Source organism: Lepisosteus platostomus, chromosome 6 (assembly GCF_059453375.1).
Source record: "Lepisosteus platostomus isolate fLepPlt1 chromosome 6, fLepPlt1.hap1, whole genome shotgun sequence".
In the NCBI taxonomy this organism is placed as follows: Eukaryota; Metazoa; Chordata; class Actinopteri; order Semionotiformes; family Lepisosteidae; genus Lepisosteus; species Lepisosteus platostomus.
Window position 1 is genome coordinate 40,046,990 of NC_142616.1, and position 27,948 is coordinate 40,074,937.

The window sequence follows — 27,948 nt, forward strand, 5'->3', positions numbered from 1 at the left end:
GTAAAGTAATTTCCTTCTGCATGAGGCTGGGAAATTTGTAATTTTTCACATCAGCAGGACACAAGAAAATTCCTGCCAGAGGTTAAGCTATAAATTCCAATCCTGTTACACTTGTGGGTGCAGTGCACTAGTGTCAAGGCCACTCATGCTGTTTTTATCACTGTGAGGTAGAGCAGGGCCACGGAAATACTTTTACAGTAGTACTGCTATAGTTTTTCTTTAACTTTTTAAGCAGATGGGAAGGGCAGGCTACCAGCCGTAAATAAACCTTAGCATTTTTTCTGTTCTATCCTTTGTGAATTTTTAATAATTTACTCTTAACTTTCAAAAGAAAAAGAAAATACAAAAAGGTAGCCAAGGACCTCTTGTCAGAAGACAGCAAAATAGAGCGCAATCACCATCAAAATGTAATCGTATTTTACTTAATTCCACCAGACCATTACCTTAAAATGAATGCAACCAAACAGCCTTAGTCTCCACACATAATATTCTTTTGCTAGAGTTAAACATGGAAACAAAAGACTTTGTACTTGGAGATTGTTAAGAACCTCGGTAACGTCAGTGATAAGCAGTATTCAAGCAGTCACATCAAAAGACACATTACACATATGCACAAAAGTAACAGGATGCCTCAAAAGCATGTAAAGGCAGCTACAAGGCACAACCTGACTGTATGTATAATGGAGATGGTCTGGAGAATTGTTCATCTGGAACCACTGCAATTGCATTTTTGTGCAAGTTTTAAATTGTTTTATTGCTAGGTTTTAGGAGGAAGGGCGACAGACTGCTTCTCAATAGGTTATACTGGTCTAGTTCTCCATCCTATATAAAGTGGTTGACTTAGAAAATAGAAGTAAAATATATGGAGAAGAGACTGGACCCTATTGAAATGAGCTGATGAGCCACTGGGTACGACAATAAAACACTTTTTTTTTAACCATGGAGGTGACTCCTGCACTGACCTGATTGTTTGGCCGGTTATCCCCAACAAACTTGAAAATCATCTTTTTTACCTGTAATCCCTCCCATTCCATTTTAATGAAACCCACAACCTAAACCTCCACACATTTTTTAACAATAAACTCTTCTGATTAAAGAGTGCTATCTGCATGGAGTTTGTATGCTTTCCCTGTGTTTACATTTTCCCAGGTGCTCTAGTTCAAAGACATACTGGTTAATGGCAGGAATCTGTGGCGAAAACAGCAGATATACACATTTTTGTCAGTTGATATTTTTCTGTTTGCTACTGGTAGCAAAAAAGGAAACCTGTAAGAGTAGAACTTTTATTTCCCAGATCAGGAAAAGTGGTGAGGGATACACAATTTAAATAAATGAAGGGGGCGTGCATGCATACTTGAAGGGCAGAGAGTCAGATGGGCAACGATAAGAGAATGACGTGTCTGCTGTTTATTACAAGTGATCGAAACACCCTGAAGATAAGTCTAAGGTTCTCACTCCTGGGGATTTGCATCAGACTGGTAGCAGCATAAATCTGGACTCAATATATTTTATCTTGAGGGCGAAAAATTGAAGAATACTCATTATGAATCTCAAAGTGTGAGAAGGAAGGCAAAGGTGAGAAGACCATCTCCACTGGGTGTTCACTGTATTCTGCCTTCTAAGAGACATTTTAGTCAAGTTGTGTAGAGGTCTGTCAAAAGCCCTAATTTTAAAGAACAGAGGACAGCTTAAAGAACAGTTTTTAAAAATAAAATGCAAATTGTCCTGTGTGGTAAGATGTTTTTTTAATGAGTTAAACTTTTTTCTGTATTTCTGGATGGGTTGATATTTTTGTTATGCAGTCATGAACATGACTTAAAGGGAAATTGAGCAAGCTTTAGGAATATTATGAAGTGCATTTTAATCACTTTCTACAGCTTTTACTTAATGGTCTTAAGAAATCCATTTCAAGCAACGGAGATCAGTATCTTCTGATAGTGTAACTTTTTCCTGTTTGAGACTGTTATTTGCACTATTTCCACACTGTTTGCTTTACTGTACAAAATGTGCAGAACTCACTGAAGATGTTTTGGTGCTCATCCTATTGCCACACTCTGTCTCAGTATTAAAGTCATAAAACTTAATGTTTGGATAAAACCTGATAAGCAGTTTGATTTTCATACAGATTTGGAACCACAAGACAGTTTTAGAGAAACAAAGATTTCATAATGTAAAATATCAGCTCATTATCTTCAAAAAGATTCTGAGAGAGGCACATTTTGTAGGGAGACAACAAACACATACAGTACTAGTAAGGTTTTTAAAAAACAAGTTGTTATCCATCATTGCCAGGTAGGACTGTGTACGTGTGTACTGTATGTCTGTTGGTTCTGTAGCACCATCAAGATTCATTCATCTTGTCTTATTGCAATAAATTCATAACCTTTACTCGTGTATTTTAAGGATGAATACTGATTTTGACAAAACTGGCAGGCCTTACTAACAGATAAGGCATATACAAAACCAATACATAAATTAACATATGAATAATTTACACAAATGTACATAGAAAGTGTCTTGTTCCAGGATGAGGACAACAGATGAGTATGTAAAAAAGTTATGATATGCTATAGCAGAGGGCATGTGACAAGTGTGTACACCAAGCCTTCAGCTCAACCTATCTTTATGTAATAAATTCTTAACAGTTTTCTAGTCTTACGAGTACTTTTTTCATTGTTTCTTAAATAACATTTCTTTGTAACTATTTGTACCTGGAATCAACTCCTTATAAAAGCTTTGTTTTATAAATATGCATGGTGTTTCCATATTTTGCTATAGTACTTTTTAACATTTTATGTTCCATTTTAATTTCCATTGATTTACCTTTCTTTTTCATGCTGTTTACAATTCTTTCACTCTGGTGCACTGCACATGTTAATGATATGCTTTAGCATAAGGAACAAGTAATAGGTTTATTCCATGCTGAAAAGAGAAGAAAGAAAACACAACATTTCGGCCGTGGAGCATTCTTCAGGTGTGATACCTTATCCTCTGCATTTCCAGCCCTGATCAAATGCCTGCTTAGCACAGATTCTGAGGAATTACCATACCTTCCTCACATCTCAAGAAGGCTACACGGCCGGTTTTGTTTTCTTTCTTGTCTTTTCAGCATGAAATAAACCTATTACTTGGTCCTTTGCAGCCTATGCATGCTGATGCAGCTACCCACCTGAACTTCTTTAGCATAATATGTACTCATTTAAGACTTTGCTGTGCTGCACTTACTGCAAGAATGTTCACAATTGCTTCTCATGATGGAAATATCACAAAGTGAAGAGAATGGGTGTGGAAGAACCAGGTGTCAAGGGCTATGTAATGTTAAATTACGTTGATTGACCAATTAACCCTTATACAACTTCACACTAGTGTTGATGCAGTTTCACACCTTATCCTCTGTGTTTCTAGCTCTGATCAATTGCCTGCTTAGCACAAATTCTGAGGAATTACCACAACTTAGGTATTGGCACGTGAAGTTGCTGAGCCAGTTTTGACCAAACCTTGGTCAGAGAGGAAGGAAGAGTTAAAAAGATAAGTTATGAGCCTTTATCTTCAGCCAAGAACAGAAGACTTTGAACAAGGACAGATTGTGGAAGAGATTACATCCCTGGACCCAGGAGATGACTCAGACAATAGAGACTTCACAGAAAGCAGCTGAGAAAGGCTTCAGCATCAACTTTCTCTCCCCCTACCTGATGTTGGTGTCAGGGAAATCAAGATAGGGGGAAAACATGAGGGATCATGTTGTCCAGGACAGCCAGGCCTGGAGAAGGAGCCCGAGAACCACCAATGGAACTACTGTACAACTAGGGAAGAGTACTGTTGGACTTTTCCTCAAGGACATTGGGTGTGGTTACTGGGTAACTGGGGTCCAATGGGGTACTTGTGCGGGTATAGAATGTGTGTCCTTTGGTGTCAGTATTTAAATAATGTGCCCTGGGGTTTGAGTAGAATCACTAGAAAAGATAAAGGCAATAAAACAAACATTTATGTCAGTTGTTGGTCTGTGCATGTATTTGTGATTCTGGGAGATAAACAGAATCTGTGGCAAGGTTCGAATGTCCTAGCACCATTTATAATTGTTATGTGGCGTAGTCTTCAAAACGTAAAGTAAATAGGGGTCCCTATTCATGACAATCATAGTCTTAACATACAGCATATGACATAATGAAAGCATGGGAGCTACCTGCTATTGAAATTAATTTTAAGAAACCCATAGCATTAATCAAAATGTCTTGACAGTACATGTGTAGGAGATCCTCACTTACCTGTACATTTCAGAGGCTCATAGCTGTAATTTAAGTGTAATTTATGGTGTTTGATGAGAAAGAACTCTCGAACAAAGACTCACGTTATCTTGTTGCAGTTGCAGAGATGTTTGCTATCCTGAAATATTGACTGCCAGTCACTCTTGGCACATGTGGAAATCTTCAACAGTCAGCATTTGCTAGGCAACAAAACACTTTTTTTATGTGCTTATGCTGGTGTCTTCTGAGCACAGTCTGAGTGTTCCAGGGACATCAAGCCAGCAGGATAGAAGGAAATAGGTGTCATAGAGGAAAACAATTGTCAGCTTTCATCATATAACAATACAAATTTAAAATGTTTAGCACGACAATGGGAGTGAGACCAGTTGATTGTCCCTATAATCACAGCAACCTGTCAGGAGTTGATTTTATTTTTAAATATTTTAAAACTTTTTATATTTTAGAGGCTGAATGGCCTCCTTTCTTTTTTAATGTTTTTGTTCATGGTGTTATTAAACTATCCCTATCACAGAAATTATAGATCACCAACACAGTACACAGTGGGACATACTGTAGGACTGTGTAAGATATGATATAGAATCAATTAGGGCAAAATAATGTAAGACAAATTTTTGGGGAACAGTAACTTAATAATTTATTTTTACTAAGGCTGCAAAGATATCAGCCATTGCTGTTGACAAAAATTATTGTGCAGCTTGCATCCTTCATGTTCCAAGTAACCATGAACCACATGAAGTTTATCTAAGGCACTGGAGACATAATTTGGTTTAGAATAGCATGTTTATTTTCAAGTTACGTCCCACACAAGAGGCTAATGGTAAGAAACATTCTTGTCAAGAACAGGGTTTTATGTCTTCATGGTTTTTTAATTTCCTTGATGTGAAATATTTTGAAATCTGTGCCTTGTCTCACTCCAAAAAACAAACAGTATATTATGAAATTCATGTGTTGCATGTCGGCAACATTCCAGCTTTGATTTGAGAATTCAAAGAAAAGTATTCCTTTTCCTTGAATCAGTTTCTTTTTGTCTTTTCTTGTAATTGAGTAGTGTGTGTGTGTCAATTCCTCACCATTGTGAAACAGAGCTTCTGTTTATTTAAGTGTTTGTCTAGTTTTCTTGCTGAGCTTTAATTAAAGGAATTTTACCATCTGCTTGTGTTTCTGAAGCAAAGTCCAATAGGACCAAAAGCTGACAGCACAAACTCCTGAAGCCCTTGTTAATAAATAAAACACCATCTGTAGTCTGCTTGTGATGCAGGTGTTGGACTGTCCTCTATTGTCTTTTGGTGCTTTCAGAAGAAGGCCTCATTAGTCTGATGAATCCAATCGCATCTGCTCTCATGTTTTTCTTACCTGTGTTTTTGATCACTTTTGTGTCTTCTACAGCACACGGGTCTTGTGTTTTCCATAGTCTGGGGAGGGAAAACTGGCCGAACTTGAACTGCATCAAGGACCTAATAAGACCAGATCAACCAAATACACTCTCAACCTTCAAGACAGGTAGAATTCAGACGCAAGGCCTCTTCTATTCAAATATCTATTGCCCAACACATACAGTATCACTTTAGTGTGAAGATTTTTTTTTGTCTTCAGATCTCTTTGATGAATTAGAAATACTAATTTCAAGATTTCCCACTAGGCATTGTAGGCACAGTGCCTAGGGCCTACGAAAGTTTTAGGGCCTACGAAGGAGGGAAACACTAGTGACTAACGAAAAATGAGCTGAAACAACATGCTTGCAATCGACCCTAGGTGCTCCAAATTAATAATCATATGCTATCTAGTGGCTGTTCTAGAAACTAGAAAGATCTAAGTGATGGCCACTCGATTCGCTCCATCAATCACGTGGTTTAGCATTAGAATAAAGTGCATCATGTCAATCAATGTAATTCAATTGGTTTAGCCCTCTTTTTGCGTATTTCGGAGTCAAAGTGCCTAGGGCCTACGAACACCAAAATCTATCCCTGATTCAGCTGCAAACTTAAATCTCAGAACAGAAGTTTGTCATGGCTGCACTCTAAGAGACTTAGAAATGTGTCATAAATGTCATAATGCAAGTGTAAAAACAGATGTGTTACACAGATGGGTTAAATTCCATGGGTCTCAATTACAGAAATAACAACAAGCACGAACAATACCAAAAGCCCCCAGCCTACAAACACAAAGTCACAGAGAATCTACCTGCAAGACTGTCCCCCTGCTTCTGCTCTTTCTACTCCTGCTTCCTGATTTTCATCTGCCTTTCTGCTGCTCCCTTGTCCAGATCCTCCTCATGGAGCAAGAGAAAGAGAGAAACATTGTAACTAGTTTCCCAGTTATCCTGTATACTCATTTGCTACCTTATGCTCCTTCCTGCTGTTCTTTCCTGTACACAGTTGGATCTCTTTCACCATGATTACCTTGTCACTTCCCCCTTTTCCAACTCCCAGACATTGTATTATTGCAGGTGGTCTTTGGAACTGGTAGTCAGTCTCTATCCAAGCTAAATTTATCTCTGCTTTTGCCCATCTCTCTCTTTTGAAAACATGAAAATTCCACTACTGTAACAGCCCTCTCCTCTTCCATTATCCCTTGTTCTCTCTAGTCTTGGCACAGGACAGGACTGCTATTTTTTCCCCTTCTGGTTGCTCTCTGTCTTGTTCTGTTCCTTCTCTCTGTTAACACATTTAACTTTCATGATGATGAAATACATTTCCCTACTCGACTCCTCAAAATTATTCTCTACCTCCCCACTGACACTCTACTTCATTTTGGTGAATTATTTTTTTCTTTCCTGCCACTTTCCCTTTTTGCTAGGTAACTTTATCATTCACCACCTTAATTGCATCTCCGCAGCTGAGATAAGTAGGAAATGTTAGATAAGTTGACAAGTGCTTAGTCTTTCCATCCAGCCTTCCTCACAAAACTGGTGATAAACTGATTCCTTATCCTCACCAACTCCTCTGTCATCCTTCTCGAGTATTCTGACCGTTATTTCATCTCCATCACTCTCACACCGTTACATCTCTGTTCCATCAGCTCCCATTGTCACCTTCTGCCATCATCTCCACTCGGTTTCCTTCTCCTCTGCATGCTCATGCTGTCACGGATGTCGGAAAGGACGAACCTTGGAATGGCAGGAGAGCGAAAATAGATCCTATGTGTAGCAGCAAGACGGGGGTTAGCCCAGGCTCAGCTGTTCAGGAAATGCCCTATAGAAACCTATGCCCTCAGGCCATGGAGATGAGCGACCTGGTGCTAGGTGGGTCTCAGGACATCCAAACCTCAATTCTGAACGAGGAGCAGAGCAGAAGCAGGAAGTAAATAGGTTACACAACAAGACACACCAGAAAGACAAGAATAATCACAGGGAACTAGGAACAGGAGTGAATTAGAGCGCCCTCTAGGTGTACTGGGCGTGACACATACCTTCCCCTTACTAATTATTCTCTAAACAATCTTTGACAATCTTTGTTACCTCTATCTTTTTCCTTTTCTCATCCTTTGTTATTTTAAATCCTCCTCTGGCAGGGAACCCTTTTTCCTTCATGTTTTAAGAGGTTTGGGCACTTTGAGAGAGACCTTTTTTGATCTCTCTTTTAAGCAGAATTGCTCTTTGTCTTTCAAACCTCCTAGTTCCCATTTTTTTCCATTTGAACTGCCTTCTCAAGTTTAAACCAAAAATGTGAGATATTGATTGAGTTCTGGAAGTTGATTATTATCATCGGTTTTTGGCCAGGCTCGGGCTTCTTGGCAGAAAGAACCGAATGTTTGGCCAAAATGCATATGTTGGAGTTCAGATTTCCCACTATCTTAATAAGGGCACCAGGACCCATAGATGCCAAACAGCCTCCAAACATAGACTGGCCACCAATTCTAACAGTGGATATGTGTTCACAACATGAGTTTAATCTTTTTTTGAAACTCCAACCATAATACTGATGAGCATGTTGAAAAAGATCAATTTCCATTTCATCTGACCTGTTTCTATTTTCTATTTCATCTGACCACCAGATGTGGTTCCAGGTGTCTTTCACATGAAATTTTTGCATAAAACACATTTCATTTAATTTCAAATTGATGATGCCAAATTGTAGGTTTTAATACTTTGAATATGTTAACTGTTCATGTAATTGTTGCCTTTAGATTTTATGGTTGCCTCATGAACCACTTGCTTCACAGACCATTGTGACAAGACACACCTCTATCCTCTTCCATTTGTGGATACCGCTATCCCATCCATCCATTCATTTTATAAATGTTTCATCCAAATCACAGTCGCTAGGGAACTGGAGTGTAAACCGGCAAACCATAGGCGCAAAGCAGGGTAGACACACATTGGAGGGGAAGCACATTGATACTAACTCACATACATCAGGGCCAGTTAATCAATTAACTAACAAGTATGTTTTTTTAATTCTGGGAGGAAACCGGAGCACCCAGTGAGAACCCAAGTGAACACAGGAATTCAAGCCTGAGCCCCAACGCTGCAAGGCAGCAATATTAATCACTGGACCGGCATGCCACTGTCTGCTATACCAATAGACTTCAATTCCATAATAATGGAGAGTGCAGTGGAAAGAGTAGATTTAGCTTTCTTTTATAGGCATCCCCCAACTTGTGGAGGTCAGTGACGTTTTGCCTGCTATTTTCTGAGATCTCTCTGATCTTAATCATGATGATGCGTGCAGCTACTGTACTTCATGTCTTCCATATGGAATCCTCCTTTTATACCCCAGGGAAAGGGGAAACCTTCAGAGGTCTCTATATGGCTCCAGAGGCTTCTATTGCCCTTCCAAAGCGTTTGTAGATTTATTTTTGTTGGATTTTATTTAAAGGAATATTTGGAGCTCTGAATTAATGTGACCCTTGTGTTTTCTGAAATTCAATTAATTATTTATGACAAATATGACTTTGCCTTTTGCAATTCTATTGCAATTACAGTAAAAGATTTTTATAATAGTTTTAAGCAATCCATAACTCATTCTATTATACAGTATGATGTTTTGGTTCATTTTTCATCAGGTGTATGAATAAATCTAGAGGACACTAGACAACATGAGTAACTGAACACAGCTTTTATATTCACAACATTTATTCATACTTTTTTAGTTCAAATCTTAGAAGACATTCTAAATGGGTAGTGTGTTGATTATTTTAATACAATAAAATTCAGAACTTGTAATTCTGTTGAAAGACTGATAATATAACCAATACACATCACATCACAGACCTTAAATATACATGAACATTCAACAGCACAATATACGTTGTTTCAGGTCGACATAAGAACTTGTTTATCAATCAGCAACAGAGGTAAAGCACTCCTTAATGCCCTTTGGCCCAAGTTAAAAGGGACCCTAGTCATCAATGTAACATTTCACTTGATTGACTACCAGGCAGAAGGGATCATCTGAGGTAACTGAATGTTGTTGTTTATTAATTAACAAATGAGCAACAGCTTTTGCATTAGAACGTGCAGAGCTGGCATTCATTCTTCTTTTCTGTTGTTACTGATGTATTCCCCGAACATGCTCGTGCCTTCTGTTGCGAACGGCATTTCACAACTGGCAGTGAGGTATTTCTCTTTCCTTATGTGTGCTGTGCGGTGCTTGAACACCAAAGTTCTTCAGTCTTTCTCCCTGTCTAGCTGTCTAGGTGAACAAGTTAATGAAACCCTCAGGGCAATTTAATGATGGCTTCTTCTGTTTGATGTAGTGTATAACAGCCTTGGAGTATATCGTTTTATGGAAGCTGCTCCTTCTCATTGAACATAGTTATTGTTTACTTTGCAATTGAAAAACACAAAGAAAACAGGGCAGCATTCTGTGTATCATTTTAATATGATAACATTTTTCTGTTTTTCTTTCACTGTGACTGGTAATTAAGCTCTATCACCCATTCTCGTAAAATACGAGGGAGTACATTGAGGAACAAACCCTGAGGATTTCAACAGCAAGGAGAGGGTTTTTTTGGATAAAGAGGACAATACCTTCATTAGCACTCAATGCACACACTACACAGAGCGTAACACATGTACAAATTATTTTCTAAATTGTCGATCCAATAAAAAGAAAGACAATCAAATAGTAATTTTCTTCATCTACCTTGCCCCCTCTCTGCTTTGGAATATTTGGTCGTTTACCATAGAGTAACTTTCCAGGCTCACGACTCACACGAGATAGGGATGCCATCAAGTGTAAATAAGGTGCAACAACGTACTCGCCTCACATCTAAGAGGTCATTCCAGTAAAATTCTTCTAGAGGTCACTCATACCGAATACAACCTGAGCCAGCAACAATTCCTGTCTTCAATCAGACATCTCGTGTACACAGGGACTAAAATTACCTTTAAAATCATACAAAAGTTCCTAACAACACCAGTCAGGCAAGCATAAAATCTCAAACATAACGATTCCAGTTTTCCCCATACATGACACCAATTAAAAAAAACAATTAGCACAAATTAAAAAGAGAACCTGAAATGGGAAGCACTACTTCATCTACTCAACACTGACCCACTGAAATACTTACTCAAACCAAACGGGAGGAAAATAAACTTCAAAACAGCATTACCATTTCCTTCCTTTCAACAACCATCCAGTGCACCCACCCAAACTCACACTCCTTGTACAAAAGAAGTGCCAGCCGGAAACTAATGGAAATAAAGGTCCTCTCTACACTATTTATGTAGTTAGCCCCAGCTTTTAAATCCCTATTGCCACATAAACAATGGCAAGACCTAATTAGAGCAACCCAATCACAGGGCCAAATACAAGAGGAGAAAAGAGAAAATCAGTGCCTTAAAAATTACAACTCCCTTCCAGACCCTAATCCAATTAATTGCAAAGCAAAAAGAGTAATGTAGAGTTATTCATCTTCTACAACGTTGCGGCATCACTAAACAGAGTTTAATCCATCACTCAAGGGGGATCAATATCCTGGACTGTAGTCCTCCTGTGTACACTGACTTTATCAGTGGAGCTGTTTATTTAATTAACAACTGAGCAGGGTTGTGCAAATAGCAATCCATCCATTCATTTTATAATCACTATATCCATTACAGGGTTGAGGGGGAGCCGGGGCCTACACTGCAAGCAATGAGGTGGGGTACACCCTGGGTACAGTCCATCACAGAGCACACAGACAGCCACACACTCACCCCAGGGCCAGTTTTCCCAGAAACCAATTAATCTACCAGTATGCCTTTGGACCGCTGGGAGGAAACCGTACCATTCCAAAGAAAACCTATGTGAATATGGAGAAAATATACTGTACAGACTCCACACAGATAGCACCCCGGGTCCAGAATTGATCCCATGGCCCCAGTGCTGCAAGGCAGCAATACTAACCATAACACCGTTGTGCTGCCCTTACACAACAATATTTAAGTTAAATTAAAGCAGAAAAGGGAAAAAATGTTTTGAGACATGTAGGAAAGCAATAATGCAGGAGCAAATCATTATATGTGACAGGGCCACACGATTGAAATGCAAACATGCTCAGTGTCATTCCAAAACAGCTACACAAATGTATACACACATGTATACAGTATATACATATACAGTATGTGTGTAATTACGTGTGCCTGGGGGCTGCATAGCCTTCTGATAGCTAGCACTGCTGTTTCACAGCTCTTGAGTCCTTAGTATTATTCAGGACTGGGTTCCCTATTGTGTAGAACTAGTATATTCTCCTGTGGGTTCTCGTCATATGTTTTGCTATGATTTCCTCCCACCTGTGTCTCTAAATTTGAATTTTGTGTGTGTGTGCCTGCGCACCTTGTGATGGACTGGCGTCCCATCCAGGGTGCAGTCCTACCTTGTTGCAATCCATACCAGGAGTTAGAAGTTTTCTGATAATGAACAGATTCAATTGCCTTTTTCTTTATTACGTTTCAAATGCTTTTTAACTTCCAAACTAAATAAGCTTTTAAAGCAAATGGCAATCATTTGCTGGGTAGACATATTAAACTGCTTTGCCATTTCCCTGTCTTTATTTGCAGTCTTGCAGACCTCATGCACTGATTAGCAGCAGCTGTTTGTACTGTAGGTGTGCCACTTTACTTGCAGGAACTAAAAACAGACACCTTTTAAAAAAAGAAAAAGACACGTTATGCTGTAATGTTCAAGCTAATTTCTCAGCAGGTTCGATAAAAGGCAAAATTAAGGATTGTTCAATCCAACATTGAACGATTCGTCGTTCTGCGGGCAGTTTTGACAGATGTTGTTGTTGCTGTATTTCTTTCCTTTCTCCCCACGTGCTTCTGAAAATTCACACAATCTGCAGATGAAATAAATAAGCGCTCAATATCCTCCATAGAATAACAGCCCAGGAGCCTGGGAGCAGAAGGAGGCTGTTTTCAATAACGTCATTAAATCTACTGCAAGGCTGGGCTGTTCCACCTTTAAAAGATTAAATTCTATAATCTGAGATCTAAATTGTTGAGATGTGTGTTTTGCAAAGGTACAGGGGATGGGTCCAGTGTTTGTGGTCCAGAATCTTTCATGGGTACTTTTCAACTAGCAAGTGATTTAGACCTATAGAAACAACTAGCTCAGCCGATTGGAATTACCTGCTAATTGAAGCTGGAATGAAAAGCAGATGACCCAGCTGTACACCGTTATTTCTCATCTTATATATTTTCATATAAAACTGAAAGTATAACTGTTACCTTGTGATAAACATCTTCCAGCATGTAAAGGAGATGACTAAAGAAGCCTTATGACGAAGCTTATTGCCTACAGGAAGCAAATTAGCATCACATAATATAAATCTATTAACAATGAATACGTACGAAAGCGTCTACAGCACAGACCATCCTCCACATCTGGTTTGCTTACTGAAATCTTCTTCCTAACAGTTTTTGTAATATAGTTTTTGTTTAATGGTTCATTGGTAAATACCAAGTGCAGGAACAAGAAAACATGGTCATTAATAATAAACACAATAAGAAAACTTTTTAAAATAAATAACTGGAAAAATAATAAGTCATTCAAAGTTCTCTGCGAAGTATATTTAAGCTTTTAACACAACTGAGAACCATTCCTTTCCAACTAATGTTACCTCAACTGAATTAAATAAAACTATACAATATGAAGAAAAATATTGGATACAGTTGTATGTCTGTTGCATTTGTAGCCATCCTCTTTAAACCTTCCAAAAGCTCTGGTCTTGTGCATCCCTGTTTTACATATCTGTTTTAATTAGTGTTTCCAAAATGTCTTTTCTGTGTGTTTAAACACATGCTTTTTCCTACACGTTGAATTTGACATCTGCAGTGTTTATTATTTGATCAGAGTACTGAATGAACAAAACAAGTCTAGCTTGCTCCGATCTTGAGATGATCAAGCAGATACACTATACACTGATGGCAAATACCTGGCTGACGGATAATGAAAGGCCAAAACAGGGTGCAAAAAGGCATATCCTGGATGGTAAAAAGAACAGATAAGAATTAATGAGAGATGTGCTGGGCCTTATCTGCATTGGGTTGATAGTATCTGGCAGTAGGGCTTCACTCTGCACTACCTCCAGCTGAGAACAGAGACACATTGCCCTCCCAACACACACACACTAGCATTGACAAGGACAGAAGCCAACTGTCACTGATTCGTTTTTCCCCTGAACGCCCTGTAGGTTACGTGAAAGAATGAGGAAACATCCTTCTCTAGGCCTGTGAAAGGTCTCTCCCTGACAGTAGAGGCCTGTATCTACGAATACCTCCCAGGCATTGCCTGGGAGTGGGAATGGGACTTTTGTTTTTAAATTTGCTCTGTTTTGTTTTCGCTTTGTTTTATGTTTATATGACAGACGAAGCTCCCCTGTGTCTCTAAAGCAAGGATGTTCAGGATCACATGCAGATGTTTACTCAGGGCTCTGTCACAAAGTAAGCCAAGCAACTCCCATTGCTGCTCTGTGCACAGGCTGTTTACCCAGTGTAAACAAAGAACAGCCAACAGGAAACAGCAGGGGAACCTTCGCAATCCAATGGTGCTGCTTGACCAACTTCATTTCTGGCTGATATTGTATTTCTCTCTCTTAGTTTCTGAAATGAGGCCAAATAAGTGTGCAGAGTGTGCTGTATTTTTCTCTGTATTTCCAGACCCTGATGGTCAGTTTTCAGACATTGAGCTAGAAAACACGCTGAAATCATTTTAATTGCGAGTTCCCAGTTACCAAACCACTACCAAGCAACAGGTTACCAAATGCATCAAAGTAGTCTCCAAAAATAACATTCTGCATGCTGTGTTACACTCCTGGCTTGTAAACTACAATTGAAGGCACCTCAAAAGCCCTCTTTGGAACTGTTACCTAATACATTTTATTGTAAGTTTGCTTCATTGACGAGACCCCCTGTCACATTAGAAAGCAATACCAATGTTGTGTAGACAGCAAGTGATCTGTAGAAAAGTTCTGTGAAGCTATAACCTACACTGACGTACCATGTAATGGAAAAAAATATAAAAATAAAGCACTGCTTATAATTTCTGTGCAATGTGAAGAGAGAACAAACACAACCAGCACTCCCCAGTCCCCCATCTTACCTCCCATTTCTCCTAATTGTGGACATACAGACATATTCATCCAAAAAAGGCCATATTTGATTCTCACAGAAGGCTTTTCTCAAAGTGATTAACATGCAATTCGTTTATTCATTGAAACAATGATGCAAAAAACATATGTATCATAGATCAATATAGTCAATTTGAGAATAAGAACATAATATTTTGTTCCATGGTACCTCACATTATTTGGTACCTTCATATTCCCCATAATTACAATAGCAAATCTGTTATAAAGCTTGTTATATTCAAAATCTGATATAAGTGCTATTAATTTCACAGAAAAAAAAACAACAATAAATGGCTTGGATAGATTTTGCTCACAGAGGGATTGGGGAGCGGAGCGCAGTAACGTTTTTTTCTTATTTTGGCCTTGTTACCGAGGATTGAAGCCATATTCATGCTTTGGTTTGTTGATAGTGGTTTGTGATCTCACATATGTTACAGCATTCTGGGCACAAAGTTCAACCCTACCATTTCTGTGAACCTTTAAGCCAGAAACATATGGAGGGAATAAATGAAAACGTTGGGCAAGCTCTCAACAGAACAGCTACTCAAAGCGCTGTCACTTGCAATGCTACAATAGGATGAGAAGGCATTTTTTTCCAGAAGCTCCTTAACAGTACTTTACTCAGAGATCACAGTACTCGTTGAAGGCTGTGCCTCATTAGGATGTGGACGAAATCCCTTCTGAGCAAGGGTAGACTTTTGTTGTGTAATATGCAAATCACTTTAACTGCATTTTAACTCCATGCATTGCGAATCCCACTGTATCCTCCCAGATAAAAAAAAACAATTTGGTTGGAGGAAATACTGTTTTCTTAATGGTATTATTCATATTCCCTGTGCAACTGTTCCTAACTCAACATTATACTAATATGTGTCTTCTAATACATTGTTGAACACATCTGGCGCTAAGTTTGTGCTTTTCTTATGTGTGGTATAGAAAATAATGCAATGTTGTTTTTCAGAAATTCAGCGTACTGAAAATGGACTTCTCTGCAGGAGTGTTTTTGTTTGGGTACAATCAGAGCATTTTGTTTTGGCCAGAGTCAATTAAAGTTCTTTAAGTCTGACCAGACTGGCAGCACATTCTTTAATATTGTAACCTTCTTCAATATCTTTGACCTTCCCAAGCTGCCTCTCCTCATCAAAGAGAAGCAGAATATAATGTGAGTCACCCCAGTTAGGCTACATTAAATAAATAAACTAGTAAATAACAAAAACGCTTTTTTATCATCTTTAAAATAAGACAAGATAATGTGTGATAACTAGTTGGAGAAGTTGCTAAATAGTTATTCAATAATAATAATATCTTGCAATTACATGCTTAATCTTTATATCCAAACATAATTGTATTCATTTTAAAGGTGTACTGTACATACTGTATAATTACAAAATATTCTGGGATTCATTAGATTAAGTTTTTCAATGAAAAATTAGTTCTAAATAATATTTTTGTAATTTAAATTCAATTCTAATTTAGAGTTTTATACATAAGACACATTTTTGACCCAGAGTGTGTTCACATTTTTCTCAGAATAAAACAGTTGTAATTGTAATTTGTAATATGTAATTTTGTTACCTGCCTGTAATAGGTGTTTTTAGGTCATTTGCTTTCTGTACCCTTGGCTTCATTCAGACTAATGCCAAACTAAATTGATTTAAAAAGCGATAAAAACTGTTTTTTTTTCTTCTAAAGCTCCTACAGACATGCATAAACAAATTATGTTTAGAAATGGCGTGCACTGATGCACTATTCAGTGCATGTTTAATTAAAAAGAACAGGGAAGCCTAGGGTACAGTCTCAAAATAATTCATGCATGTCTGTTCCATCCTGAATTTAGGTTAGCCACATTGTGCCTACCTTATGAATATGTGAACAAGATTACTTACAGGTTGCTAAAAAACCTATTCTCTTCTGCAAGAAGCGTGACTTTAAAAATAACATGAATTATTAATTTGCACAGGTGGAAAAACAAGAAAAACTGTTTGTCTCCCTGTTTCCTATAAGAAACAGGTCATAAGAAACGAAAACAATAGAAAACACATAACAGCAACCATTTTACATCTCATTTGTCATTCTGATGTCTTGCAAATGACAGTTTATAAAAAACTCTGTATTGTAATTGCTTATCCTTCACATGCTATTCAGTTGTTTTATCTCCTTGTTCAGTTAGATGAATTGAGTCCCTGTGACCATTGTTCTTTCCTGTTTTCCATCCAAACAAGTCTATCATTTGTCTGTTATGTTATTTACATGATCCTTTTAACATAAACAGCCAGCCCAAATTTGAAATAATTACACTAAACATTCATTTTTCAATATGAAAAGAGGTTTGCTCTCTGTAAACACACTATTGTTCTCTGACAAGACTGCTGTTCTTGGACCTTGCGTGAAGAAGCGGTTTAATCAACACATCGTGTTGAATTAGAGGTTATGAATGAAGCTCATGTACCAAGGACAGCACCAAAGAAAATCATACTGCCATCCACTGAAACGTCAGGCCTCAGTGATGATGTGGAGTATTATAGGAGTGAGGGGCAACGTGTTTGCAAGATGAATACAATGTGCTGACAGCAGAATCAAGGTGGACTTTTCTTTTATTTTGTCAGAGAAAATTACATGTGAAATGAACCCAAACTAAAACATCAATTAGTACAATATGTCCTTGAGGGATGGGGGGAACCTATCCATCAGGGGAAAAGAAAGCCTTTCAAGCTGTTATTGGTGGTGTCTTTCACTTATGAGCTCGAGTGAGTATTAGCAACCACTTTAGATAAAACATTCAGTTTGCCAAGCTCTATTACTTTTAATTAAAAATGCAGGCAAAAGACAGTGGATTTTAAGTGCATACATTGCGCCTACTGGCTTGTTGTGTGTTATAACAATTTCAATTACAATATTCTGTTAATTTTTGTCTATAGATTTGAGTACAATTACTACTATTGTTAAACTAATAATGAAGAGTCGTCATGGATATTTAAGGATTATGCATGGGGAATGTGTGATTCTGACATTACATATAACAGCACCTAGATTATCTGTCTCTTTGTAAAGCCACACCACAGATAACCAACCAGTAACCATTGTAGAAAATAAGCTAAAGTAAAAGCCTGAAAACTTTGAAAATTAATACAATTAATACAAAGCTGAATCCTGACAGAGTCTGCTTTTATTTGTTCAGAAGAAAAAAAAAAGAACTACATGGGTCCAATGTGAAACAAACCCATAACCCACAAGACAATTTATTTTATTTTGTTGCAAAATAGGAGCCTTCTTCAGGTGTCACACACCCGAAGAAGGCTCCACGGCCGAAATGTTGTGTTTTCTCTCTTCTTTTTTTCAGCATGGAATAAACCTATTACTTGTTCCTTTGCAGCCTATGCATGCTGACGCAGCTACCCACCTGATTTTATTTTGTTGTTTTCCAGTTTAGTTGGAAATCTCTGTGCTTGTACAATTATTTGCCAAAAATAAGGGATATATAAATTCTCAGCTGAAAAATAAAAACCTTAAAAAGGGATGAAATCCATGAATGTAGATGTTCATTTATAATAAGATGAGAGGTATTAAGATACAAAAAGGCCTTTAGTTCAGATACTCTTCCTATATTTCCTGTGTTTTTAATGCCTCTTAATATAGTTAAGTTATATTAGTGAAGTTACATGCAACTTCACTGTCTGTCTTAAGTAGAGTTATATATATATGAATATATAAGTTAAATGTATGTACCCAAAAAGGTAGTACGTTCGTCCATATATTTCCTCAATGTTTCTTCCAATTCAGGGATGTGGGGGAGCTGGAGACTCTCCTGGACAAAAGGCAAGGAAGACCTTTGACAGGACACCACTCCATCGGAGGACAGATAGACAGCCACAAACACAGGCACACCAGAACCAATTTTCCCCGAAGCAATTATGTGTTTGGACCGTGGGCAGAAACCAGAGCACCTGGAGGAAACCCACACAAACATGGGGAGAACATATACTCCATGCAAATAGCACCCCCGGTCCAGAATTGGACCCAGGTCCAGCAGTGGTATTAAGACCAACAAAAGGCACAAGAAACAAAAAAGTGTAGGAGAGGGGTACTTGTCCCCGGATTGACATGGATCTATACTTTGGAATTATACTAGTGATATATGGAAGAAATTACCTGTCTGCCATTATGGATATCCTAGGCCGAGCAGCTGTTGGACTGAGTTTAAAAAGTGGGTGCCAAGAATCATTCTTCTGATTTATTTTTTATTTTGAATTTCAAGGTTTTCTATTTGAACTCTTTGTAAACAGACTTTAGTCTCTGTGCAAGTGGTGATGGTAGCAAGAGGCAAACTGTTTCCAGTTAAGCTGAATGAATCATCTAGCTAATGTAGTGGAAGCTTCACCGTCTGGTCTGCTATGCAGTATGGCTGCTGGCACACCTCGCAGCCTTGATAGGTGGATGAAAAGAGCCTCCTCCTTCATATAGTGCCTTGAAAAAGTATTCAGACCTGTCTTGTCTCTTTTTGTGAAATTATAAAATAAGGCACACACATTTTAAAAAAATTGTTTTTTTCAAAACTTTTAAGAGCAAGATAAATCACAGGAAGTCTTAAGAAATTAGATATATCACTTGCGTAAGTGCAGTATTCTGACTCAAATACTCAATACTCAATACATGTAATGTTGTTGAAACATGAACATTGTCTCCCATCTCAGCCAGTGAACTTTTCCATATTCCCCATTAGCCCCATGGTGGCATCCCTAGCCAGTTTCAAGGCTGCGGGGGGTTATCCTGATCAAAGCAGTGTTTTGGTGCCTTCCACTTCTTAATAATCAATACAACTGCACTCAAAGAGATATTAAGGTACTTCGAAATGTCTTCTTACCCTTCCCCTGATTTAGTTTTTATACAGCTTCATCCCTGTTTTGAAAGATCCTCAGTCTTTGTGTTTGAATCTGTGCTTGAAATTCAATCCATGACTGAGGGACTTAACAGAGACAGGTACTGTATATTTATTCTGAAATCAGGTGAGCCACTTTCATTGCACTCAGCTAGTTCACGTGCGCTTATGTCATCATAATGTTTCTACTTCTATTTCATATTAATTATATATTTACTGCATTCTTTTTGTGTTGAATTCTGAATGTGTGGAGTAAGCTGTGTATGTATAAAATAATAATTGCTACTGTACTTCAAAGTGTCATGACTGCAAGCCTTAAAGCCAGAATACACAGAAACTCTGCAAGGTATGAACACTTTTGCAAAGCAGCACACATGCAATTATCTTCACCACAGCACATGAGGGCTATTCATTTTATGTGTCTGTATACTTAGAGGCATAACTTTTCATTACCTTAAGTGAAGCATTGCAGTCCTTTTTTCACCTTTTAAGTGAGGAAAATTGGAAACATTGAAGGAAAGGAAGGTATTCTCCTCTCCTTGATGGCACATTCTGAGGTGGATTATATCTGAATCATCCCCAGTTCTTGTCTTTAAATGCTGTTGTTTTGTTTCACATGCTGTGCCTGATGCGTTTTATTTTTCAAAACGTGCATTATGTGCAAAAGACATTAAGATATTGGTGTGTTCCGACAAAATATTGTATGTCTTTAGAGAATGCTTTTTATTTTTGTTTGAATAATATAGCCCGTAAATAATCTCAGGAACTATTCTGTGAGACTTGCATACCAAAAGTTTGAAATGAACTGTTCTTCATTCGCAAGGTTATAATTGAGGAACAGGAAAATTAAGGTCAGAAAGTCTCCTGATGGAGAACAGTTAGTCATTCATGTTTATCTGTCAGTTTCTTTGTGTGTTTTTTGTGTCTTCTGTCACTTGTTGGCATACTGTGCTCTGAAGGTCAGTCTTGAAGGATTTATAAATATGTATGTACACCTGTTTCAGGATGTACTTCCAAAATCATCACTATTGAGACCACAGTAGAATAGGTGATGGCACTGATGCTCTGATTTGTAAATGTTGTCCTGCAATGTGAATTGTCTGCACCACTCATTCATTAGAAAACCCTAGGAATTCATCCACTCCAATCTAGTCCTCCAGCCAGATACAATCACATATTAGAAATCAAAATTCCAACCTAGAGCAAAGCATTTATGCCAAAGCACCACTGAATATATTGCCCGTTGTGGAAACCAGCGTAGAAGTATTAATATTTAAATCTTTTCTATGAGGGTCAGCATTTCACCTTGAAGTGGATCCAGATATGGAAGAACGGAAAAGTGCCATGCTTACCTACAGTATGCAGTATTAGCATTGGGGCATTCTAACTACTATTCTCGTAGGGTGGTCTCCTCCCCCTCATCTTGCTCTTTGCAAAATATAAGCAAACAACTTATCATTTCCTCAGATATGTTGATGCAGAAGGATGCTTTCGAAAAACCAAACACTCACACATTGATTTTGTAAGAAAATTAAAGTGTTTACAGGAAGGCTTGAAGAAGCTCCCATACAATTGCTGTTTAAATCAAGAACATATGGTCCTTTTTCTTCTCCTTTCACCAGTGGGATGTGTTTATTTTACATTTCCTAAGGGGAGGCGGAGGGGGAGGGGGGAGAGATAAGTAGGGGGATGTCAGGAGTACCTAACCCTGGATTGGGCTTCTTGAAACTTCAGAGATATCTTACATATCGATTTATGATGTTATACAAAGACCACAGGGCATCCCTAAATCCCTACAGAATCTAGAACCTCTTACACTTGACATTAGTTGTGTTTTGCTTACCAATACAGACTGGAAAAAAAACTGAAAGAGATTATTTTTTGTGTTTTGCAGATACGGGCATATATTTCTGACCTCCAATGAACAAAATGAGCTTTATTGTATTGAGCATTCAAATGCCATTTGCAGGTTGGGAGAGAAGCAAAACTGGCTTCTTTGTTGTTAGTTGATAGAGCATTGCAGACATGAAACCAAGTGGTCCCAAAAATATACCTGAAATGCCCATGCAGTCAAGTTACCTGATGCATTTGTAAATCACAAATTGCTTTGCCATGTACATAAAAGTATAATTTAATGGCAAATTCTCAATGCCTGTAGAGTGTACTTTTATCCAGCACTTCAAATCAGTTTAAATTATGAAGAGAAACGTTAAATCATACCATTACATGTACATTCAAGGGTTCAAATTCCAATTAAGATGAAACAAGCAGACGAATATAAAGGGATAGCATACCCCTTATTAATAAATTATTTAAATAGTAATAGTAATCATACTATTTAAATAATTTATTTAAAACAAAGTTTTCATCCCAGTAATACATATTGTCAATTTCTGTCACTGCTCCAAAATAGAAATACGAATTCAGTTCCGATGTGTGTTCCATAACTAGCCATGACAAGCTGCATGTAACCACTGAAATGGAGAGGTTCCTAACAAAGGCACATCTCACATCGTTGAAGCTGTTCCACACTACCTGACACAGCTGTTTCTGTTTTCTGTCAATCTAGACCTTTATCTAAGATTTTCAGTTAACTGTGGACCAGTCCCCTGATCAAATGTTGTTCTGAAAAACACAAACCAGAGAGCACATGTAGAAACTATGTGGAAGTGCACTTAAAACCAAGAACGTCTTTCCGAGAACATCTTTTAGTTGTTGTTTTTCCGTAATGGTCTAAATAATGTAGATGTTCATAAGTAATTCTGTTTCTGTGTTTAAATCTCTGCTAACACAATGTAGATAGTTCTAAAACAGTACAATTGCAAACTTAATGAAGTCAGCACCACCTAACAGTGTTATTAGAAACTGGTCTCTAATATGTTCTAACTGTCTGTGGAAATGTGGTAGACGATGACAAAAAACAATAACCAAAATTAAAGCAGACAGTGATTGAGTGTCACAACTGTGATGTCACATACTGTAGGTATGACCACTTTTATTGACGGTAATCAATCAGTTGATTAACTGCACTATTTGAAGCAGCCTTAGAACTGGGTTTATTGACCCTAAACATCTTCGGCAAACATGAGAGCTGACACTTTACATGGACTATAATCAGTTGGGCTTTTAGACGCTTGTCTTGCATGTTAATTAGCACATAATTAACATGCATGACGTGTGTCATAAATTAATCTCTACTGGCATTGAGCATCTTACAAGCTTTCTGTAGAGAATAATTTTATTTTTAAGAATCTGTATTTTTAACAAACTAATTTCATTTAACTTAAAGATTAAAAAATCATTGATTCATAATAATTGTTCACCTCCTTTAATTGCACTGGTCATACTGTACTGCGTGACAAATCATACAACCAATTTTGATGCTGATCAGTTTTAGCAAAGTTCACGCATTTACAATTAATCAGGCTTTTTTACTTTAGCATTTTCAAATCTTTATCTTGAACCATGTTTTCTAGATAGATGTTTTCTACCTACTGACTGGTTATGTAAATGAGACTGATGAGGTTTAGCATAACTGGTGTGAATCTGTGTTATAGAGTATGACCTCATTCTATAATACATAAGTATTATCAGATGTAACAAGAAGACTAACATCTAGAGACTGTAGGCCATTGGGAGAAAAGGGAACTAATGAAATTTGCCATCTCCTTTCACTCAGCACTCTCAGGAAACATGCTGTATTTAAGGAATTACAGAATCAGGAAGATAAATTAATTAAGCCTTGTTGCTACAGCAACCTTAACTCACGCCAGTACTTCCCAGGCGTTGCAGCTGGAATTGCTCTTTTTTTCACTATTTATAACTCTGCCAAATTAGAACCTACTGTAGCTCAAACGGTGGGGATCTTCATGCGAGTGGCATAAACTTTCAATTCAGGGCCATAAAACTCAGTTGCAACTTAATCATTCTCCTGAAATTCCAGGGTCTGCTGAGTATGATCTTAGTAAGAAACACAGAAAGTGATGTTATTACAGCCGCCATGGCCAAAAGGCAACTGATGTGTTCTTGAGCAAGTATAGTTTTAACTCGTCCATCCAACCATTTCTAACTAGCTTATCCAAATGAGTGTCTCTGGGAGCTGGAGCCTGCCATGGACAGGGCAAAGTCCATCACAGGGCAGACACAAGACACCCACACACGGTCGATGTTTCCCAGAAGACAATTAAGCTACCAGTATATCTTTGGAATGTGGAAGGAACCAGAGCACCCAGAGGGAACCCACGCAAACACAGGGAGAACATAGAAACTTCATGCAGTTAGTACACCAGGTCTGGAACTGAACCCAGGGCCCCAGCACTATGAGGAAGAATAAGAATACCAACCACTGTACCACCATATAGCTGCTTTTTAGTGAAAGAGTTTCACAGTGATTAATTTCTTTTAAATCTTCATTGAAACGTTTTTATTGCTTTGCCATCACTGAACTGTATCATTTCTAACAGTCTCCAACGTAACAAAACAAACTATTAACTAAATTCTTCAGCTTCAGTCAGTTCTTTTCAAATGTTTAAAAAACCTACAGCTTTCTGTAGGGCTAGTCTTTTACTTCTGTTTTCCTGGTAGGCTACTTTTATAAATTGCTCATTCAGCAGCCCACATTCAATTAAAATGAGGCACAGTTATGGCAGTGCTTCATTTTTACGGTTTTGCATCTGTATTATAATGGAGTAGCGCAACAGATTTTGAGGCAAATACAATGATAATTGAGTCAGTTCATTCCATAACTGAGTTTTCTGGAAATCAATTTAAAATTAGACTGTTCTCTCTTGGGAAACAAAAAGCTTAAAAGTACAATATCGAGCCCTGTTTGCACAATTGAATCATTTCCCCCAAAATTTTTTTTTCTAATCTTGCACTAGGGGACAGTTGTAACTTTTCCAAGGAGAATTGTAATGAGGATACTCGTTTACAAAATGTAACATAACCTTCCTCTCAGACAATCCAATTTTAAAGTCTTTTTTTTTTCATTGAATAACGTCAGATTGCAGCAAATACGCAACAGAAGTGAGGCAAACAATAATGTCAGAACAACGTGGGAGATTAATTTTAATGAAGCTTATAGAGATACCATGTGAGTAGCACTGTGGAGGACTAAATCTTTGCCTTCTTGCACACAGAGTAAAAGCTTTACTTAATCCTTTTATTAAATATCTTAATTATAATATATTGAATATATCTGAACTATTTAATGTTCTATCCAGCAGAGACTCTATATGTCAAAACAGTAATAAGAAGACTCCTGGGACTTAATGTCTAATGAGAGTAATCAACAAAGGAGGACTCAAGGTTCTTGACTCAGTGTGTGTGCCTCTTGATTGAAACCATTCATATGAGTCTCCTGCTTTCACAAAACACTTCTGTGGACATTCTGAGTACATTTGTATTATGCTGTATATTCAACAATCTGCATTGCAAATGTAAAAAAAAAGCTTCAGACAATGCAGAGGGGATTGAATATTTCAGTTGGAGAGCAATTTTAATACTACTAATACGAATAATGTTTATGTATGAAGTGCCTTTCCAAACCCAGGGACGCTGTACATAGTGATAAAGAAAGAAAAAGACAAAAATGCAATAAAAAGTAAAAGAAAAAATAAACAAGAACATACAGGATGAACTGTAGGGCAATCAGACATAAGCCTGAACAGCAACGGAAAAAGCACCAAAAGTCTAAGATTTAGCCTCAACGGAACAGAGTGGAAACATGAAGATATTCAGAGATGTATGATAGACACAAATTATTTAAAGCCTTAAAAGATCTTATATTGAATATGTGACTTTATAGGCATTCAGTGTAGAGTCTTAAGGTTGGAGTGATATACTGCCAGGGTCTGGTGTGAGTTATAAGTCAGAGTTTCGGACATATTGCAACTTACCGAGAAGAATATTAGGGAGCCTGTAGAGTAACGCATTGCAAAAATCAATCCTTATTTATCAATCAATACCTGATGTTAGAAATGAGTGAATCCTGACTATGGCTGTTGTGTGAATGGGAAAGCTATTCAAATTATTGAGAAGCTCTCTGCCCACTGTATTGTCAGTATTTAGCTTCAAGTAATTTGATGTCCACCAGAGCTTGTCACACTGACAAGAGATAAGTAATGGAGACTGGAGATCAGAGGGGGAATGAGTTTTAATGTAAATCTGAGTGTCATTGAATGAAACTGAAGACCATGTTTGTGTTTTATCTGAGGAAGCACATAAATAATAAAAAACAAAGGGCCCATGACTGAACCCTGTGGCATACCATGATTGACTGGTGGCCATGGGGAACTTATGAGGACCAATGAAAACAAAATGTCAATCAGACATGAGTGGATTCAGATAAAGACAGTACTATAGATGGACAAGAATTCTTGCAATCATTTGAGCAACAGCTGATGATTTACTGCATCAAAAGCCACATTAAGATCAAGGAGCATAAGAATACGTATGAGTCAGATGGCATTAGAAAATTATTCTTATGGCAGACTTTTCTGGCAAGAACAGCCTCGGTGCCATAATTACAGTGAAAATGACTGGAATGGTTTGAGTAAATCATTAGCTATCATGTAAACTGTAATTGAATTGTAACCACACGTTCTAAAAATGTGAAAACTTAGAATTTGTCGATTAGACATTGGTCTGTAGTTCATCATTATCTAAGCCATGTTTTTTTTTGTACTGGATTGATTGATGCAGTCTTTAAAGGACTGGGGACCAAACCTATGGAAAGGGTGCTATTAATAATATTGACAATTAAAGGGCAGATGCTTGGCAGGCAAGGTTGCAGTAAACGGGTAGAGATGGGATCTACTGTAGGTGACAAGAAGTTGTTTTATAGCTGTTAATAATTTTTTGTAAGTTGTTCTGAATTAATTAAGCTAAATGTCAATGGAAAGACTAGGACTCAAATAGTTATCTGGATCAGGAACAAGGCCAAGACGTGGTCAAGCTAATTGTAGTTTTATAGCATCAATCTTGGATTGAAAGAATTACAAAAACGTAAGACAGAGGTTGGGGTGAAAGAACTAGCAGAGTTGTCAGGGGATTTAATGAGTTTAGCAATAATAGAAAAGACCAAGTTATGATTTCCTAGTTCAGAGCTGATTGTATTTGACATATAGGAGGATCTGGCAGACGCAAGAGCATCTCTGTCGTATACGCCTGATTGTGAACCACTAGGCTTTGTTTTTTTGTACGTAAGCACTCCAGACACCAACCAGTTAGTTTCAAAGAGAAATCTTCAGTTGTATACCATGGAGAGGAGTGCTTAAAAGAAACTAAGCACATTTTAAGGGCAAGTTTATCAAAAGTACTTGTCAATGCAGTGTTAAAATTAGTGGTTCTCAGATTTCTCAAAGAAATTGTGCATTTACATTTCACTGAAGAAAGTGGGATACACACATCAAATAACACAACCTTATGATCAGAAATTTGTACAGTAGCTCAAGGTCATGAACATCACAAATTCTGAGGCCAGAAGCACAGACCAGGAGTGTGACCACAAATGTGGGTGGGAAATGTGAGATCATTTGAACACAAAAAATCAGAAGGAAATTTACAGTCTAAGGAGTCAACATGCATTTTAAAATCACTGAGCATTAATACTGGACAGGTCATAGTACAGTACTTAGCATTTTCAACAGTTTAGATAGTTCACATAAAAACACAGGGCAGGACTTAGGAGGCTGATTAAGTAAAATTAGCAATAAAGTAGAGGAGGCTGATTAAGTACAATTAGCATTAGAGTAGAGCCACAGAGTTTAGGAGAAAGGTATTCAAAGGAGATGTTAGAATAAATGTTAGAAGAACAGTTTCTTGATAATTATATCCTTCCTATTGTCAAAGAAAAGTTTAGAAATTGTCGAAGAAAACTCTTCACTCAGGTTAGGTGTGGTTAAGGTGAGTCCTTTATTCATGCGCATGGGGAAGGATGTAATCATGCAGATCTGAGAGCAGTCTCTATACAGATCTGTGAGTAACCTCTCCACCGAGATGATAAATGCAATGAGTTTTATGCAGCAAATTCACACAGGAAAGCTCATTCTAATTTTCATATTAGGAGTTGTTTTTTCTCTACAAACATTTCTTTGTAATTGACCACGTTCTTATTAAGAAGCAGTTTTATCTTATATAGTCAAAGGGAAGTATATAAATAAAAAGTGTGAAATGAGCTTGACATTCTGCGGTTATAGGATTAATATCAAAAAGTCAAATAATATACTTGCAATTGTTCTTTCATACTGTTGC

General features: G+C 37.6%; 1 long non-coding RNA gene across 1 annotated transcript in view; it reads left to right on the plus strand.

Annotated features, from left to right (window-relative positions):
* The first annotated feature begins 1,359 nt into the window (after window positions 1-1,359).
* LOC148661701 (uncharacterized) overlaps window positions 1,360-27,948 on the plus strand; it is a 31,810-nt gene continuing 5,221 nt past the window's right edge. The window contains exons 1-2 of the long non-coding RNA XR_015939587.1: window positions 1,360-1,575; window positions 5,652-5,765. This is a non-coding gene — a long non-coding RNA (uncharacterized LOC148661701). The remainder of the gene's footprint in view (window positions 1,576-5,651; window positions 5,766-27,948) is intronic.